The sequence below is a fragment of the Magnolia sinica genome, chromosome 6, assembly GCF_029962835.1.
Source record: "Magnolia sinica isolate HGM2019 chromosome 6, MsV1, whole genome shotgun sequence".
NCBI classification, from domain to species: Eukaryota; Viridiplantae; Streptophyta; class Magnoliopsida; order Magnoliales; family Magnoliaceae; genus Magnolia; species Magnolia sinica.
This window is the reverse complement of record NC_080578.1, coordinates 1,870,773-1,880,886: the sequence shown is the minus strand read 5'-3', so window position 1 is coordinate 1,880,886 and position 10,114 is coordinate 1,870,773.

Here is a 10,114-nt window from a genome sequence, read left to right as displayed (position 1 = left end):
CCCACAGAGGACCGACCATCGGCCATTGGCTGGTGGCAGGGGGAGTAGCCAATCTGTTTCCAAGCCGTGCGCCCCTAAAATCAACTTAGACAGTCTTGCTAATCGAGATGAAAGGACATTCACAACCTTGCACTGGCCCCGTTGGCACCAACGAGGCAAACGTTTCTGATCATGTAGCATGGACTCAATCACGGTGGAGGGTCCGGGAACTAGTACTGGTCCCACTAACCATCTGTCAATCATATTACTTTTAGTATTTATATATATTGATCTGGACCGTGAATTACATGGGTAGAAATGTGGTGATGGTACAGTTATATACATAGCAACCCAATGCATTGGCAACCAAGGCACTCGGTGGTGGTGAAATCGGTCGAAGATTCAACCAAGATGAAGATAGCTCTCTACGTTTTCCACGTTTTCCACACAAGGAACTTTCTAAACTACTCGGAGATCAGAAACAACCGACGGTTAGATCTTTTCATCGGGCTGAAGAAGATCTTCGATGAACTTGGCATCATCAAGTACAACCTTTCTTGTCAAAGGACCATTCTCCCTCAATCCACAACAGCCCCCAATGGTGATTCCATGACGCGGGGATGATGCTGATGCCGATCCGGGCCATTAAACCTTCTTTCCCCACCATGGAAGACGCTTGGACAGTCTTGATCTGTTGATGATGTAATGTGTGGGTGGTGTTTATTCTTCCATCTATTGGTGATCTCTTTTCATAAATTGTATGTTGGGTGTGTTAAGGTTTTATTTTGTTATTTTTTATTAGTAGAATAACCATTGGAGTCCTGTTCTATAGGAAGTTGGATGTGTTTTACCAATTTTTTAGGAAGAACCATAAGTTTAGAAGTTGTCGGTTAGCTGTTGCTTATTTTCTGCAAAGTCTGTTTCAATTATTTTCTATTTAAGTTAATTGATTTCATCAATAATACTTGACTTGAATTCAGATAATTTCCTCTCTTCTTATATTCTTCTATTTAACTCAGTTTCTTTCATCTGGTATTAGAGCCACAAAGGGGTTATTAAAAACTTGAATTCAAATAATTTCCTCTCTTCTTATATTCTTCTATTCAACTCAAATTCTTTCATCTGGTATTAGAGCCACGGAGGGGTTATTAAAATTATAAATAAATAAAAAAAAGAAAAAAAGCAATTTTTTGTTTTGTAGCAGTTAGTAGGCATTAATGGCATTAGACAACGATCATGTGCAACCAACAATCCCTAGCTTTGATGGTCACTATTATCATTGGAGCATGTTGATGGAGAATTTTCTGTGATCCAAAGAATATTGGACTATCATGGAAACGGGAGTGATTGAACCAGACCATGGAGTAGTGTTGACTAAAGCTCAAAAGAAGAAACTGGACGAACAGAGGCCGAAGGATCTCAAGGCAAAGAATTATCTGTTTCAAACAATTGATCGTGCCATTTTAAAGATGATTCTTCAAAAGGATACTTGCAAACAGATCTGGAATTCCCTGAAGAAAAAGTATCAAGGCACAACAAAAGTAAAATGGCAGTAGCTTCAAACCCTTGCCAAAGAATTCAAGATTCTTCACATGAAGCAAGGAAAGTTTGTTGATGAGTGTTTCTTAAGAACACTGGCAATAATAAAACCTTAACAGGGTTCATCTCTCTCTCTCATGGTTTTAAGACTCGGATGAGTTTTACACCACTCATATTAGTGCCATGCTCCCTCTTCCCTCCTGGACCCAATTCCTCTGCAGCACCAGTTGAACATAGTGGGTAAAACGCCCGAGCTGTGTGGTGACTACTATGTCGTGCATATGGCATCCACTTCGTCCCTCAGGCGCGCCTTCTTCTATTCACAATACATCTAAAAAACCAACATGTTCCAAAACTCAGGTGGGCCATACCACATGGAATGATGTAAAATAATTCATGGAACCTCTAAATTTACCCAGAGGCCTGCCTAAGTTAGGAGTATGTTCTTCCTCATGAGGCAAGCCTGTTGAATGGGTAGGATGAATTATACAGACCATGGTGGACACCATAAATATCACCATGAATGGAGTGGATTTCTATAACACTCCATCAAATTTACAATACTCAATTTTAGTATATATGCGGGTATTATTGTCAGAGATTTGTACGAACTCAATTAGTTACCTTGTTAGCATAGAAATCAATGGTTTTAGGGAAATTAAAGTCAAATCACTATTTCCCCTAATCATGTAGAGGCCACACAATAAACTTAGTTAATCTAAACCCTACTTATTGCACACAAGAAATCATGTTATTCAAATATTCATTAAAGAAATGATTGAATTAAACAACCAAACTCTAAACTGCTCGTTAGTAGACCACTAAACTTGAAATTATAGAAAGATGTCTGTCTTAGCGAGCTTGACATCTATTGCAAAATTAATAATTAAAATCGCACGCCAGATCATTCAACTTGTACCCGAAAGGTGAGTACATATGATGTGTTAAGTTCCATAGAAATTGTAAAGAAATAAGTTAATTGTATCATTCGAACTTATCTGAAGTTAAAGCGTTCAGACTATTGGTTTGTAATCAAATTAAGGGTACTAACTTTGATCACAATTATACAAACATTTATACAAACATGTATAAACGTAACCCTGATAGATGATCAACAATCATTGAAGTGATCTCTTACCATACCCATCGATCGGTGCATCCAAATTGCATGGCAATCCTAGCCATGCATAGATCGCCACATGGGGAAGCCATTGCATAGCATAGATTAAGCAATACACTCCATAGTGGCCAAAAAGATGAAATAAACCTCCCATAGGATTCGTAAACATATAAAACCATCTCTATGGCCATTTGGCACCTTTTTGAGACTATAAATACCCATCTCTATGGCCATTTGGCACCTTTTTTAGACTATAAATACCCATGTCTTGGGCATCGCCTCTCCCCATACGAATTTGTCCCAAGTTTGGAGAGAGAGAGAGAGAGAGAGAGAGAGAGAGAGAGAGAATTGGTTTTGGTTTACATTGTTCTTGTAAGGGAGATTTCTCAATTAAACCCTAAAAGTTACCTATTTCCTCCATTGAATCCGTCCCTACTTGGAATTAGAGGTAAGTTATACACCCCACACTTTAAGTTGATCAATCAAGTATTCGATTCTCTAGCTCTTATCTGTTCAATTTGGTTTAGGAATATGAATTTTTCCCCAAAATCTATAACCCTAGGTGTGATTTGATCGAGTGAACTTCATATAAGTTAAGTAACATTTCTTCTAAGTTTCATTTTATCGACCCTTGATAGACTCAGTTAGTGAATCAATATTTTTATTAAGGTTTCATATGTTACAAATGCTAGATTTACTTTATTATCATAACACTTGTGTTATTTGTTGTTGATTAATAACATGCTCAATGAAATGCTTGAATGATACAGAATTTCAAATATTAGAACTATTCATTTATAACACACACTTAGTGTTTGTGGCCAAATACAACAGTAGTTGATAGTTCTCTAAAATTTCAACTAACCTGATGCTACATTTGGACCCAAAGTTTATTCATCTTAGTGAAATTTTAGAGTACAAACTCCATAACATCATTAATAGTGTTAACATCCGTGTAAGAAGACAATGAAATATTGAAATGAGAAGCCAATTAGTAAGATTGTAGGATATAGAGCATTTTATCAACAATATATAGAAAGATATTGATTTACACCATATATCACATACGAATGTTAGATTTGGTGAGAAATCAAGGAAAAATAAACATAGAAGAGCACAAAACGCAGAGATCAAAGGAAAAAGATCTCAGATCTGAGGTAAACTCATTGACCTAAATGTCGTGCTCGAGGTCCCAACATGAAAACCCTAATCCTCTGCAATAACAATCTCTAAAAACCCTCAAAGATCCCAAGCAATAAGCAAAATCATTAGAAAATAAACAAAACACATGTGAAATTTCTCAAAACAGAACAACATCCTCTTCTCAAATAATCGCTAACAGAGATCGAAGAAATTAAGGCTAGAAAACATAAAATACAAGATAAAATAACAAAAGAGAGCAGAATTTACCTTTCAAGATTTGTTGCGCACACGCGCACACACACACACACAGAGGGAATCTGAGGGGGAGGGGTGGAGAATGAGAATGATCATTAAGGTTTTTTCTTCTTTACTAGTGGCCCTTTTTAATTATCGTCGACAAAGGTTACCCCAAATAGCAGAAAATGATGTCGCAACACCCGTTTCATGCAGTTGCCAGTAGCCAAACGAACCTCTGACAATTCTTATATATGCCAGCGGTACATTTTGGCCATCGGCAACAATGTACCGATAATGCTCCACTTTTTCGCACTGTATATTTGAGATAAATTAAGGAGATGCCTCTTAGTTTAAAGAATCAGCATCAACATCAACTTGAAGTAAAAAAATCACATTGTGTAGTAGTACTTTCTAGTTTCTAGATATGGATTTAGACAAGTAGAATTATGATATTAGTGCAATGAAAAGGTTCTTTGGATTAATGACATTAAAATCTGAATTTTTTAAAACCTTAAATTTTGCTGCATTTCTAACTAAAAAGTTTTAATTTTTTTATGCTTCTAGTCAACTCACATCATCAACTTTTAGAACTTCAAGAGTTGAATCAGTTGACCGTCGGATCTCATCTGCGAGCTGAAGATCTACAAGAACCTCAATATCAATTACAAATTCCCCCCTCAAGAGATCCATCTCCCTAGATTCACCATGGCCCCTTCGATGGAGGGATGATGCTAAAGGTGAGCTGACCTTGTATCATCTATGCCCACCGTGGAAGACATCTAGACGATCCTGATCTATTGATGATCTAATTTGTAAGTGGTGTTTTGATGTAGGGATGAACGTAATGAGGTCGATCACCGTCTTCCTCAAGGATAACTACTCCGAATACATGGAGCTTCTCTGGATTCCTCACAGAAACTTCTCAAATCAACAAGGAAAAAACAAGAAAAATAGAAATAAATTCTATAAAATTCGTAATTTGATTGATGAATGAAATAAACGAGTTCACAACCCTTTAAAATAGGGATAGTAAGCAATGTGAGAGATTTCATAATCAAACTACAACGAAAACTCCTAGAATTCGTAACTTACTACAAATAGTAAACTTACTATTTATAGATGGTCGTGATTTCCACTAGTGCGCAAGGTTTTTGGCCAAAAATAGTAAGTATCTTATTGTAAACACCCCACCTAGGCTAGCATCTTGAGAGAACTAGAACAATCCAGAAACCCTAATCATATCCTAAACCAAACCCTAATCCCAGCCTAAAACCCTGATTATATCCTAAACCAAACCCTAATCTTAGCCCGAACCATAACCTTAGCCTAAACCTAGCCTAACCCTAGCCCAAAACCCTGCTTGAACCATAACCCTAGCCTAATCCTAAACTAAACCCTAATCCAAACCCTGACTATCACCCAAGCCAGAGTGTATGTACAAATCAGTATAAACCCTAAAGATACACTCAACCATTTGAGCCCAAAAATCCCAAAAGTAGACTTTGGGCCAAGCTAGAGTACCAAAGCAAGCCCACCAACCAAAGCCCAGAGGAAACCCAGCCCGGGCGGTAATCCGACTACCGCTCATTATCCGACAGGTGTCCCCTCCAAGCACACAGATGTCCCCCGTCCTAAAGTCAACTTTCATATAGAATTACCCCTGTAGTTCACCCTATTTACCCTTTTACTAAACCTTAAGAGCCTATAAGAGCATGTCAATGGGCATTCCTCTCTCCTAAACTAATCCCAAGCTGTCATGTTAGCTTTTACCATTCACAAACCCAACAATTACCAAAATGCCATCACAAAAGGTTATAAATAGCTTTCCCCTCTTCACATTTGAAAACAACAACATCCCATTTCAAAATTTTCAAGTGAGAGTAAGGGAGAGAGAGGAACAAAGTGAAGGTGAGAAGGAGCTCCAAGCTTCCAAGATCTGATTTTTTCAGCTACCCCTTATCCTCCTCCCAGCTATCTCAACCCTACAATCTAACCCGAATTGGTCATAGTGTATTCCATGTTCTAGCCATCTCAAGAGCAAGCCAAAGATCATCTATTTTTACTTAAGCATTCATCATAACATCTTCTCCCTTCTCAACCCCCTTGCTACTCTAGATCACTAGCGAACATATGATCTGTGACTTGCCGTGTATCGGATCCTATCGCATCAGAAATTCCTAGTGATCTAGTCCACTTTTCTTTATTATTACATTAGCATCATCACATCCACCTTTCTAAACACATTTTCGGACGTATGCTCCGTGGCTTGTCGGAATCCCGGATCTTGCTACATTAGAAATCTATGTGTCCCTAGTCCTAGTTTAACCACACCACTTATCCCTTGAGATTTCTTACAACACAAAGCAGAAACCGTACATTTGTATGGGCAAAAGGGGTGCCTAACATCTTCCCTCTTTGTAACCGAGGTCCCTTACTCGGAATCCCAAATCGCAGACCAGGAGTCAACTTAATGCAAGAGAATCTTCGGATTTATCTAGCCTTACATATTCTACAGGTTCTAGCCGACTGTGAAATTTTGAGATTAAGTGGCTAGTGGCGACTCCAAACTTACAATCAAAGTCATACCCTCCCCACACCCAAAACCAAAACTGATTGCCTAAAGCATGGACGCCGGTCCCCCAGCATTCATAGAATGGCGACTCCACTAGGGATTTGTTAGAGCACACTAGCTGAGACCCGACTCGAAAGTGTGTGGTACTCTAATCTCAAGGGACATTCTTCATATATTGCATACAAAAAATAAATAAATAAATAAAAATCTTTGGCTTACACTTGTTTGACCATCAATCCTAGCCAGAACTACTTAATCTCGTGCAACTATGGCTATCCATGAAGAAGAGTCGGCAGCTCTGCCAGCTCTCGAAGCACCGGCACCGGCACCTCTGGCAACTCCCATAGACTCACCAGCTACTGTAGTCATGAATGAGATGACTCAAAATCTCAAGGCAATGCAGGAGCTACTACTTCGCCTAGTACCAGGCGTCATACCGAGCATGCAGGCAACACAGCCTAGTGTTCAAAACAGTTCAATCCCATAGCCTCTCTTTGATTTCTCTCTCTCCCCATCAAATCTCATTCCTCTTTTCCCTACAGAATCAGCACAAGATCACCAAAATCAACATACAAACTGGACCAACCCTCCCGCACATCTTCCTATACATTACTCAACACATCTCCCTGGAAATGGGAACAACAATTAGATCACAACACAGGCTCCCCCTAACGGGAGTCATATTCCGGATCTAGCAGACACCTCGGGCGGGAGCCATTTCTGTACATCATACCCTCCCCCAAAAGAGAGTGGAGTTCAGTTTCAGCTACCTCCCGCCACTGGGAGTCCATCTTCTTTTCAACAACCCACCATTATCGAAAATCAGAGGGTCGATGAGATAGACCCTTATGATGAGGAAGTAGCCCAAGATTTGCAGCAAGGGGCAAGATACCCGCAACCCAAGAAGTCAGAAAATGAAGTGCTACGGGAACAACTACAAATGGTGCAAAATCAACTGCAAAGGCAGCAGGGAGTGGATTATCCATCCACTAAATTCAAGGACTTATGTCCCTTTTCGGATGCTAGGGTACCTTAAAACTTCGAGGTACCAAAATTCAAAAGGTACGATGGTAGAGGCTGCCCTACAGCACATCTGAAAGCTTTTTGTGGGGAACTCAATGCAATAGCTGGGAATGATGGAGCCTTGAGATAGCTTTTCTAGAAATCCCTCAAGGGTGACACTTTGTGTCACGCCCCAAACTCGAAAACCGGGCTCACAAAATTCCCGATCACCGAATCCGGTGCTGACAGCCTCTATAGTACCCCATTCTTGGCTCCCGGCACCCATACACCAGGTTCTGATCCTGGGATCATACGAGGAGGATTTCAAACATGATTTTGATTCTAAACAAGCATAACCCACAAACAATAACCACAAGAACACCATCACAAAATTCACTATGATCAAAAACTTTGAGTACAATGCCTATGAAAGGAAAATACAATATAATGAAAGTAAAAAAAAACTCCAGAAGCTCTGCTGCACACTCCAACTGCGGCGAGGCTATGGCTGCGTCCTAACGTCACCTGCACAAATCAATCGTGCATAAGATTATAGAAAGCTTAGAGGGTGATGTAAGTGTGTGCATAATATGAGCGTGCTCAGAATACAAGGTCAGAGTAATGCGGAATTATACTAATGAGTACATGAATGCAAGTAGCTGTACTAAGGCTATGCGGTGAAAGATATGAATGCAATCGGCCATATCAAGACCATGCATGCGAGATGCAACTCAAGCATGCTAATCCTCATCCAAATCCACATACAGCTCATCAAATATCAGTACAGTTCTCATTCTGGATAATCACCGGGGTTTAGTACACTCCAAATGGCACTGCCGCTCTCCCAGCCGTATAGTCCAAATGAGCGTAAGAAACCTCACTATCCGCCTGGCCAATAGTCTGTCAATACCTATTCGGCATGTCGATAGCGGACTCATTCACAAGCTGGTCAAACTCAGCCTAGTATTGCCCCCTACCATTGAGCGAGTAAGGTCAACCCCTTTTCAACCGATCATGACACAGTGGAAGACGCGACCTTTTGTTATTCAGCCATCGTGCGCTCATATATCCACTCGGTCTCGACGTTGGAGTCATCCTCTGGTACCATCGGGTTTAGAAATTTTCAACCAGGACATCTATGGCGCCCCGATACTAGAAACAGTATTTTCAGTATCCGATCCAGCCACCCACGATATGTCTGTGGAGACTATGACCCTAATGTCGCTAGGGCATCCAATAATCACAATCACACAAATGTAAGTGCATGAATCACCCTACCAGACATGCAACAATCCTGCGCATACCGCGTGCTTAAGTGGGGCAACTCCACCTATCAGGGAGCCTATAAACAATCTGCCCAAAGGCATATGCTATGATCAGTCACTCCTCATATTAGGCATACATATGATGCGTATGATCATGAATCATGGATCTAAACTAAATAAGTTATGTGGTGATGGGCTCTGTTCATAACGAAGATAGGCCTAGACGACCTACATACTACAAGTATAGGCCTAACAATGGGCCCTAGGGAGAGTGATAATGTGGACATTTAACCAACATCATCCTACAATGTGGACGTCAGACCATCATTGCTCCCAAGGCATGACCTGCCATGAACATCATTACATAGACCATGGAGGAATCACATATTATAATGAGCCTTAGGTACATCCCGTTGGGCCTCGACCCAAGGGCTTCAAATACATCAAATGACCCGCATCACATGGGCCTTATATTCATCAAGTGGGTCGCATCAATGGGCCGCACTAATGGCCCTTATGTACATTACAATGGGCTATAACCCATGGGCCTTGCATATATCAAATGGGCCCTCATATGGCATGTGGGCCACATCACATGGGCCATATGTACATCAAATGGGCTACGCCAATAGGCCCTATGTATATCAAATGGGTCACACCCAAATATAAGTGGTGATAATGATTTCCTCCATTAAAATTCCCAAGACCCGCCATAACATTTATTTCACATCCAATCCGATCATAGGGTCACACAGTCCTAAATTAAGAGGAAAAATAAATTTCCTACTAATCCAAAACTTCTACATTCCCAAGGGATTCCAATGGTAGATGTTTAATCCTCACTGTGCAGTGTGGTCCACTTGATAAATAGATCTGTCTTATTTTTGTCTCAAGCCTTAAAATCATCTTTCAAAAATGGTTGGACGGTTTGGATGCAACACATGCATTATGGTGGGTCCCATAAGGATGGACGGCATAAATGAATAACATAGCTCATGGTGGAGATCCACATTGATGAGAGGTATGGATACAAAACATACATTAGTGGGTCCCATGTGGGGCCCACCATAATGTTTATTTTCCACCCAACCTGTAGATAAGGTCACACAGACCTGGGGCCCACCGTAATGTTTATTTTCCACCCAACCTATGGATAAGGTCACACGGACCTGGGTGAAGAGTAAAAACAAATTTCATATCTGATCCAAAACTTCTTCAACCTAAAAAGGGTTTCAATGGCAGATGTTCAATCCACAC